The 10,023-nt window shown below is 49.1% G+C and overlaps 1 protein-coding gene across 10 annotated transcripts in view; it reads right to left on the bottom strand.

Annotated features, from left to right (window-relative positions):
* LOC116833757 (uncharacterized) overlaps nucleotides 1-10,023 on the bottom strand; it is a 660,803-nt gene that overhangs the window by 325,676 nt on the left and 325,104 nt on the right. The gene's annotated exons all lie outside the window — the stretch shown is intronic.

Raw genomic sequence — 10,023 nt, 5'->3', positions numbered from 1 at the left:
CGGGGCAGCCCCTGCTGCGGAGCAGGGGCGCCGAAGCCCGGGAGCAGCTAGGCAGATGTAATGACTGCCGGGGGGGAGGAGGAAGGAGCCCCTGCCCCGCCAGCAACACAAAGGGGAACCCCCACTCTCTGTCCCCACCTGGATCCCAGCGGGGCCGCGGGCAGATCCTGGCTGCAGCTGAGAACAGCGGCTCCGCTCTGGCTCGGAAGGCTCCAGCGCTGCTAGCGGCACATGGACAACCAGGGAGCAACTGCTCAGCCCCGGCTCCCCCGTCACAGTGTGCCAGAGCCCCGCCCCCAGGAGCTTCCCCATGGTGGCTCCCAGCTGCTCCTGTCCTGTGTCTGCAAACACTCCCCCGGCCTGGGCTGCAGCGCTCCCTGGGGCTGTCGCCAGCAGGGCTGGCTTTAGGCCTATTCCACCAATTCCCCCGAATCGGGCCCCACGCCTAAGAGGGCCTCGCACCCAGTGAGAATCCCTTTCCTAGCTAGAGGTGCCTTTCTAATTTTTACTTACCTGGCGGTGCTGTGGGTCTTGGGCGGCACTTTGACGGCGGGTCCTTCACTTGCTCTGGGTCTTTGGCAGTGGGTCCTTCAGTGCCGCTGAAGACCTGGAGCGAGTGAAGGACCCGCCGCAAAGACTCGCAGCACTGCCCGGTGAGAACAAACCCCCCGTGTTTTTTTTTTTTACATGTGTCTGTTGTGTTTTTTTAGTCATCCCTGCTGGGGACCCGTTGAAACTATTCAAATTGGGCCCCACACTTCCTAAAGCCGGCCCTGGTCGCCAGTGGCTGAAGTTGCCTCCATCTCTGGTCACCTGGGTGGTGGGGAAGGAAGATGGGCCCAGGGTGTGAAAGGAAAATTCGGGGGCAGAAAAAGAAGGATTGTTTGGAAAGCTGGTTTTTTAGCTGGGGGTGATCCAGAGAGAGTCAGAAGAAGTTGGGCAGCGGAGGTTCTGGGAAATTGAGGGGAACCTCATGAGTGTCCCAGTGTTGGCCAGGGTTTGTACAGCACCTAGCGCAGTATGGGGGTCCCAGAACTATAGCTAGCTATTTTTGAGCCCAAGGCAAGAATATAAAATTGTGCCCCCCCATGCCACCCAGCCCCCTTGAAACACCCCCCAAGTGCTGCCCAGCCCTATGGAAACAACCCCCCTCAGTGCCACCTGCCCCACAGAAACAAACCCTCCTTCTCCAGCACCGCTCCATTGAAACAGCTGTGGGCCAAAAAGGGGGATTGGGTGGAGGGAAGAAGAAACGGTTTGCATAGGGTGACCAGATCACAGCAGTAAAATTCCCCATAGAAACAAAGAGTAGAGCAAAAGAACAATAAAGGCACTTCAACTTTTCCTCATTTATGTAGGGCAGTCTTACAGTATGGATCCAGATATCCTCCAATCACACAAGCTGAAAACTGTTCCACTTTACTGCAGCTCTGTAACCATGTGGGAACCAGTCCTGTTTGTGTTCTGTGCACATCCAAAATTCCTGCTGAATGACCTGCCCTGGGAGTGAGTTACCAGTGACCCAAGGCTGCGGCGGAAGGAGGGTGCAGGGGGGGTGGAGCCCAGGGCTGGGGCAGCAGAGGGTGTATGGGTGGGGGAGCACTGGTGGGGCGGAGGAGCCCAGAGCTGAGGGAGCTTGGGGGGGTGTGTGGGGAAGAGCCCAGGTCTGGGGTGGCATGGGGTGTGTGAGAGGGGAGAGCCCAGGGCTGGGGCAGCGGGGAGGGGGGTGCCCAGTGCTAGGGTGGGGGCAGCCAAAATTTTTTTTTTACTTGGGGCAGCAAAAAATCTAGAACTTGGCCCTGCCTCCACCCACCATGAGGTCAGTATGAGCAAATTGTTATTATCCCTACTTGAAAGAGGGAGAAGCTAAGGCTGAGAAAGGAGAATTGACTTGTCTTAGGTCACACAGCCAATCAGTGGCAGACTTGGGAATAGGACCCAAGAACCCTGATTTTCAAACTAACCATCGGATCTTGAATTTCAGACACTGAATGACCTGAATAAACTGCTCTCACATGAGCTCCAGACCAACAACTGTGCACAGTAATTATTCAGCAAGTATTTTAGGAGAACTGCAGTGTTAGAGAGAATCATGAACTGCTCAGAGACAATTCATGCAGAGAAGTAGCAAAATTCATCAAACATAGAACTGGTTATGACTTATTTACTTGGTCTTAAAAGAGACCAACAAGGACCTGTGTCTCCTCCCTGTCAATAACTCCCAATCCAGCCAATCAGGGTAGAGACTGAGGACAGGAGGCTGAGGGTTCTCACCAGAGAGCCCAAAGGATGGCCCTGGTCACTGGTGGGGATCACTGCCCGAGCACTATTTCAGCCCCACATTTTTGAGTGGACCTCCCACAGTGGGAGCTGCAGAGCATTCCCGTGCAACACACACACACACACAAAGCCCTCCTGGTGTTGGGAGGGGAACAGGAGAAAGGACAAAAGAAGCAAGAGATGAAGAGAGAGGAGGGAGGGAGGAAAAGGTGAAACAAAAAGGACAAATCCTAATGTCCCCAGTGATTCTAAGGGACAAAATCCCAGGTGTGCAATAAAATTCTGCCTCCTGAAGCTCCTGTTTTCCATGCCTAGAATTCAACTGTCACCAGATGGATCAGACTGAATAGGTTTCAAACCTCGAGGAGGCTCTTACCTTCTAAGCAAGGACAGCTGGTCTCTAGTAAAATCACTAAACAGGAAGGAGAAAACTGGAAAGAGGTTCCTCCTGGCGCTCACGTACGTGAACCCGAATACTCTCTCAGTCCTCAAAGAGAGACCTGGAGAAGGAGACTTGCTGAAGCAAGTTGTCATGGTTTGGTTGTCATGGTTTTTGTTCCTTTGGCAACTGAGTTAGATTATTAGGGAATAGCCCAGCCAGCTTCAGCTGGTCAGATGAGCTCTGTGTATGTAAATAAATGGTAGTTTTGTTAGCTGTCTGCTTTCTGACCTCGTGATCTCTTCCTAAACCGGCTGCCCCCAAGGATATAACAAGTGACGATGAGGATGGGATACCAGTGCTGCCCCAGCAACAAAAGGAAGTAGAAGTCAAGGTAAAGAACAAATAAACAAACAAACAAACAAAAACTGCTTGTTTGCACTGACTGTGAAAGTGAAACTAAAATCATGGCTACTCTGACCAGGCAACTGGAAACTTTTGATGAGAATATAATGCAATGGTGTGTGTATACTGAACATTTTGAGTTTTTTGTTATTGCAAATGACATTACAGAAGTGAAGAAGGTGCCAATATTCTTAAGTGTTGTAGGGGCTAAAACCTACTCCCTGCTACGCTGCTTATTGCATCCTGTCAAGCCTGAGACCAAATCTTACAGTGACGTTGTGGAAATCCTGGGGTGCCATTTTCCCCCCAAACCACTGGTAATTGCTGAAAGATATTGGTTCCACAAAAGAGACCAGAAAGAAGATACAACAGTTGTACAATTTGTAGCAATTTAAAAAAAGCTAGCAGAATACTGTGAATTTAAGGAGATGTTAAATGATGCCCTACGTGACAGGTTAGTGTGTGGCCTGTACAGTGAAGCTATACAGAAGCACCTAGTGACAGAGGCTCAGCTTACCTTACAGAAGGCTGTTGATGTTGTTGTCTCCCTGGAACTGGCTACAAAGGAGGCACAATACATTGGTGCATTCCCAAGGGTGCATAAAGTGTCACAAGAACCTACCCACAAAATTGTGCAGAGTCAGTAATGTTACCACTGTGGTAAGCTGGGTCACCAGGCATCAGAATGCTGGTGTAAGGACCTGGTGTGTCGACACTGTGGCAAAAAGGGACACATTGAGTGTGCCTGTAAACAAAAGAAAAAGAGGACTGTGGTCTGGCCGACAAAAAAGAGGAACCCTGCATACCCTAGAGCAGACCCAGGATGATCAAGGTGACACCTCATCGCAAGAGGAAGTGCCACTGCATGTTTTGTCTTTGGCAGTGGGCTCACATGAATACTGGGTAACCCCGTTGTTGGATGGCAAACCTATACGCATGGAACTGGACACCGGTGCAGCCGTCTCGCTGGTCTCCGAGACTGTGTATAAAAAAAGCTACAGCATCTTCCGCTTAAGGCAACAAAAACTGTTCTGAAGACGTATACGGGAGAAGCTGTGCCCATGTTGGGCACTATTGATGTTAAGGTGGAGCTCAATGGACAGGCTGCTAAATTGCCACTGTTTGTGGTGAGAGGTAACTACCCAGCCTTAATGGGTAGGTCTTGGCTTGGGAAGATTCAGCTGAACTGGGCAGAAGTGCACACGGATGACTAAAGAAGAAACCAGTCTAACCCCTATACTAAGGAAACATGCTGCTGTTTTTGGAGAGTGATTGGGAAGTATGAAGGGAATCACTGTGACATTGAACATTAAACCTGACAGTCCACCAAAATATCTGAAAGCCGAACTGTGCCATATGCCATCAGGCCAAAAGTTGAAGCAGACCTGGAGCGCCTGGTCACCAATGGAGTCCTAATACCAGTTACCCATAGCTCATGGCCACTCCTATCATTCCAATAGTGAAGAAAGATGGCTCTCTCTGGATTTGCGGTGATTTTAAAGTCACTGTCAACCCAGTGTTGTGTGCAGAGCAATACCGCTTCCCCGCATCGATGACCTCTTCGCAGGCCTGGCTGGGGACAAAAGTTCAGTAAGATTGATCTGAGTCAAGCATATTTACAGATGCACGTCGATGAAAAGTCCAAGAGCTGTTGACTATTGTGACTCATAAGGGGCTTTATCGATACTGTGCCTACCCTTCGGAATAACGTCTGCTCCGCCCTGTTCCAGAGGGCTATGGACCAGATCTTGTGTGGCTTGTCAGGAGTTCAGTGCTATCTGGATGATATCCTGGTCACTGGAAGGAATGAAGAGGATCACTTAAAGAATTTAGAGGCTACCCTACAAAGACTGGAAGAGTATGGCCTACGAGTTCGCAAAGACAAGTGTGAATTCTTCAAGCCCTCTGTTGAATATTTGGGACACATCATTGATTCTGCAGGTCTTCATAAGGCCCCTGCAAAAGTTAAAGCTATTGTGGAGGCTCCCCCACCTCGAAAATGTAAGCCAGCTGCGCTCGTTTCTAGGACTACTGAACTATTATGGAAAGTTCATCTCACAGTTAGCCACACTGCTAAAACCACTTCATGAGCTCCTTGGGCAGAACAAGGCCTGGAAGTGGACTGAAGCCTGTGATGTTGCATTTAACAAAGCTAAGGATGCATTGCTAAATTCAAGTTCTAACGCACTTTGATCCAACCTTACTCCTACAATTGGCCTGCGATGCCTCCCCTTATGGAGTGGGAGCAGTCGTGTCACACATTATGCCTTACGGAGAAGAGAGACCTATTGCTTTTGCTTCACGCACTCTAAGCAAAGCAGAAACTAACTATGCCCAAATCAAATGTGAGGCATGAGGAATTGTTTTTTGGAATTTGGAAGTTTCATCAGTACCTGTTTGGGTAGAAGTTTACTCTTCTCACGGACCAACGACCTCTGACATCAATTTTTGGACCCTACACAGGCATTCCTCCATTAGCTGCTAGTCGTATGCAACATTGGGCATTGTTACTTTCAGCACACACATATGAAATCAAATATCGGAAATCTACTCTGTACGGCAAATGCAGATGGCCTCTCAAGGTTGCCTTTGCCGGTCAAACATCAAGATAGTGCCAAAAAGGAAATCTACTTTGAACAAGTAGAGAATACAGCCATCACTGCTGCTCAGATAAAGAAGGTAACTTGCATTGACCCAGTATTGTCCCAAGTTATGGACCTGGTGATACATGGAAAATCTCGACAAACCTCTCCAGTCTCACCCGACCTTGTTACCTACATGTCCAGGAGGATGGAGTTATTGGTCCAATCCAGTTGTTTGTTGTGGGGGAGACATGTCATCATTCCACCATCACTGAGATCATAGATGTTAGAACAGCTACATTCCGGTCACTGTGGAATGGTGCACATGAAGGAAATTGCACAAAGCTATTTTTGATGGCCAGGATTGGACAATGCTATTGAAGAGAAGGCAAAAGCTTGTATGTCATGTCAGAGTGGGAGGAATGCACCCCAGTGGGCACCCCTGTACCCATGGGATTGGCCTGAAAACCCGTGGCAACATATTCATGTTGACTTCGCTGGCCCCCTTGAAGGAAGCATGTTCTTGGTGGTAATAGATGCCCATTCTAAATGGCCAGAAGTCTCTATAATGCAGTCCACTACTGCAGAGAGTACTATCCCAAAACTATGGGGATTCTTTAGTCATTTTGGTCTGCCAGAACAACTTGTGAGCCACAACGGACCGCAGTTCATCTCTCAGGAGTTTCAAAATTTTATGAAGGCAAATGGGATACATCACATCACTTCAGCCCCATATCATCCATCCACCAATGGATTAGCTGAAAGATTTGTGCAGACAATGAAACACGCTTTGAAATCAGCAAGGGGACAACACTCCATTCAAAAGCATCTGGATACCTTCTTACTTTCCTACAGAAACACACCTCATGCTACTACCAAGGCATCCCTGGTCTTTCTAATGATGAGACGACAGCTGCACACTTGCTTTGATCTGCTGAAACCTTCTGAACCCCGACAAATTGTGCAACGTCAGCAGCAATATCAAGTCATCAGTCGGGCACCCAGAGCAAAAGACCAAACGTTTAGCTCGGGACAGCCAGTTCCGGAGCTAAATGGGTCCCTGCCACGATCATCACTCAAACAGGACCCGTTTCCTACAAAGTCCAGACTGCAGAGAATCTTACCTGGAGGCGACATGTAGATCAGCTGTTGCCAGGTCATGCCAGTCCTCAGGACACATCTACAGTTGAGTGGTCTGACTTCACTTCTTTTGGTGAGATACCGAATCAAGAATCACCTGTTCCTCACTGTTCTCTTCCATTACTGCTGGCAGCTGAGATACCCCTTTGCCCAGCATGAGCTGATACCACCTCCTCACCCGTTCATGCTGCGAACCCTGAGCCCATTGTCAGGCCTGAGCGCATGGTATTTTCGGCTGCAACAACCCCAGAAGTTCGCTGTAATCCACCTAGAGACAGAAGACCTCCTCAATGGCTGGATCTTTAGCTATGGCGAACCCACGGTTATGGGGCAGTATAATTCCCAGGGTTTAACTGGGAATGGGGGCAGTCTACCCTCCTTCTCTAGTCTAGTGTGTGTTTTATTTAGAGGATGTTCTTATTAAGAGGGGAGGAATATGTTGTGTATTTTGTTGTCAAGGGTTTTGTTCCTATGGTAACCAAGTTAGATTATTAGGGGATAGCCTAGCCAGCTTCGGCTGGTCAGGTGAGCTCCATGTCTGTAAATAAATGGTAGCTTTGTTAGCTGTCTGCTTTCTGACCTCAAGTTATTTCTTCCTAAACCGGCTGCCCCCAAGGACATAACAAGTAAAGCAAGACTGAACAAAGGAGAGGAGAAGCAGAGGGGAGGGGGGAGAAAGCGGCTAGAGGAATTTTTAGTTTGAGTTTGGGCTGGGTGGTGCAACACAGGGAATCCCAAGCTGGGGTCTAATCTCCCTGAACCCCCAGAAGGACTTGATTGAGGGGTCTTGGTTGTGCCTGCAAGCTATGCTGTAGCCTGCATTCCTGTTCTCCAATAAGCCTTCTGTTTTCCTGGCTGGCTGAGAGTCACTGTGAATCCCAGGAAGAGGGGTGCAGGACCCTAACTCCCCCAAACTCTATGACACAGCCCATGCCCCATAACCCTGAGTCAGCTGACCCAGGCTTTGAGACAGGTGCCCTAGATGTGTTAATCACTGTGTAGACATAACATTAGGCTACGTCTCCAGTGCAAAGAAACAACCACGACTGACCTGTGTCATACTAATCAGGGTCATGCAGCTTGGTCTGGAGTAAAGGTGCAGTGAATATGTCTCAGCTCAGGCTCAGTCCCCTGCTCTAGGAGCCCAGAAGTTGGGAGGGAGTTTAGCTAGTGGAAATGGTAAAACCGCAATGTAGCATCACCCTGAACTCAATGGTATTTCTCCACTGGTCTGTCTGCTTTGGGGCACAGACAATAACACGTCCTGCTGCTTTCGTTATTTCAAAGGGTGGTTTAGGATTTTCATTCTCACACACACAGCGCACAAAGCAGGACTCAACCCTGGGAGTAAACTGAACAAGCTGTCCACAGATTCTGGCAGCCACAATGAGCGATTTGGTGTGAGAGCTCAGACCTGCCCCTGTCCCAGAGGAGGGGGGGGTCATCTGCGAGGAGACTTGACCACTGACCTACCAGCTCTTAACTCCCAAACTTTCAGTAACTCTGTTATCAGTGCCTGTGAGTGTAATTTAAACCATAAGAAAAACCACACTGGGCTAGACCAAAGGTCCATCTAGCTCTGAATCTTGTCTTCTGACAGTAGCCAAGAGCAGGTGCCCCAAAAGCCACTCAACAAAGCACCACTGGGAGTTGAACCCAATATGACCTGTTTATGAAACAGGTGCTTTAACCAGCTAAGCCATGGTGCCTGCTGTTACTTAAGGGTTCGTGTCTGCCCACATCTGACTCCCTGCCAACCCTCAGTGGGGCCTGACAAGCTTTGCTTGTGTTTGGATTCTGTAAAGCAGAGGAGCAGGTGAAGTTTCACTCCCAAGGTGTGTGTGAGATTCTTTGGACAGATCTGCACTACAAAATTAGGTTGGTGTAACTACATTACTCAGGGGTGTAAAAAATGTAACACAATCACCACCACCCTGAGCAATGCAGTTATATCAACCTAATCCCAGTGTAACTGTGTGTCAACAGAAGGGCTTCTCCCATCAACATAGCTCGGGGAGGGGCTTGGTTAGTGAAGAACCAGAGAATAGGTGGCCCATGACTCTTGCCTGTGGGGAGGCTGGGCATGAGGGCTGGAAGCTCCCTAGAAGCTACTCTGTCTCTTGCTCACTCCTCTTCTCCCCTGAGGCCTCCTTGCCTGCTGCTTGTGCCTCTACACCCTCTGCCCCAAGGTCTGCCCACCACCCACACCTCTCTGTCCCTCTCATGACACCCATCCTGCCTGTCACCCATGCCTCTCTGTCCCCTCCCCAACCTCTCTTGCCCAGCCCAGCCCAGCCCACCGCTTGCACCTCTCTGCTTGACACCTGCCGTGCCCACCTCTTTCTTTATGCTGCTGTTGTTATTGCATGAAACATCAAGGATGGAATAAAAAGCTCAGTTTACTCCAGGGGGAGGAAAGAAAGAAGCCACCAACCCTCTGGCAAAGCTCAGTGCCCCAGAGAAAATTTACCCCTTTTATTGCAATCACTGATCTACTAGAGGTATGATGGGAAAGGGACTGTCTGAATTAAGGCAGGATTAATCAAGGCAGGAAATGGACAACAATCTACAGCAACGTCATTAGCCACAAACACACTCTCCTCATGCTCCAGCCAGAAGGGAAAGGAGCAGGAATTCTTGCAGTTCAGCCATGGACACACTTATATAACAGCACAGCAGTGAGTGTGCTGTGGAAGCTGGTCTGGTTAAACAATTTGAAATGATCACTCAGTGAGAACAGAACTAGAGTGTAGTGAGAAAACTGCATAAAGTAAGTAGTTGTGGCTGAGTGATTAAGGTGATAGATTAGAAATCCATTGGTGGCTCCCTGCACAGGGTTGAATCCTGTCAACTATGGAGGAACTTGTGGGTCTTTAGTTTCAGTACCCGAGCATCCTTGGTGTCAACAGGAGCTAGGTCTTGTCTCACTCTCAGGCTGTATCTCTACTACTGAGTTATGCGGCTTTAGTTAAAGCATTTTAATTAAACCACTGTTGTATGAGGGGGAGGGCTAACTCAGTGGTTTGAGCATTGGCCTGCTAAACCAGGGGTTGTGAGTTCAGGCCTTGAGGGGGCCATTTAGGGAACTGGGGTAAAAATCTGTCTGGGGATTGGTCCTGCTTTGAGCAGGGGTTTGGACTAGATGACCTTCTGAGGTCCCTTCCAACCCTAATATTCTATGTCCACACTATGCTGCTTGTGTGACCAAAGCATAGCTGTGCTAGCAACTCTTGGACC

Source organism: Chelonoidis abingdonii, chromosome 1 (genome assembly GCF_003597395.2).
Source record: "Chelonoidis abingdonii isolate Lonesome George chromosome 1, CheloAbing_2.0, whole genome shotgun sequence".
Classification (NCBI taxonomy): Eukaryota; Metazoa; Chordata; order Testudines; family Testudinidae; genus Chelonoidis; species Chelonoidis abingdonii.
The sequence above is the reverse complement of the archived record's forward strand: the minus strand, read 5'-3'. Positions and strand labels throughout refer to the sequence as shown.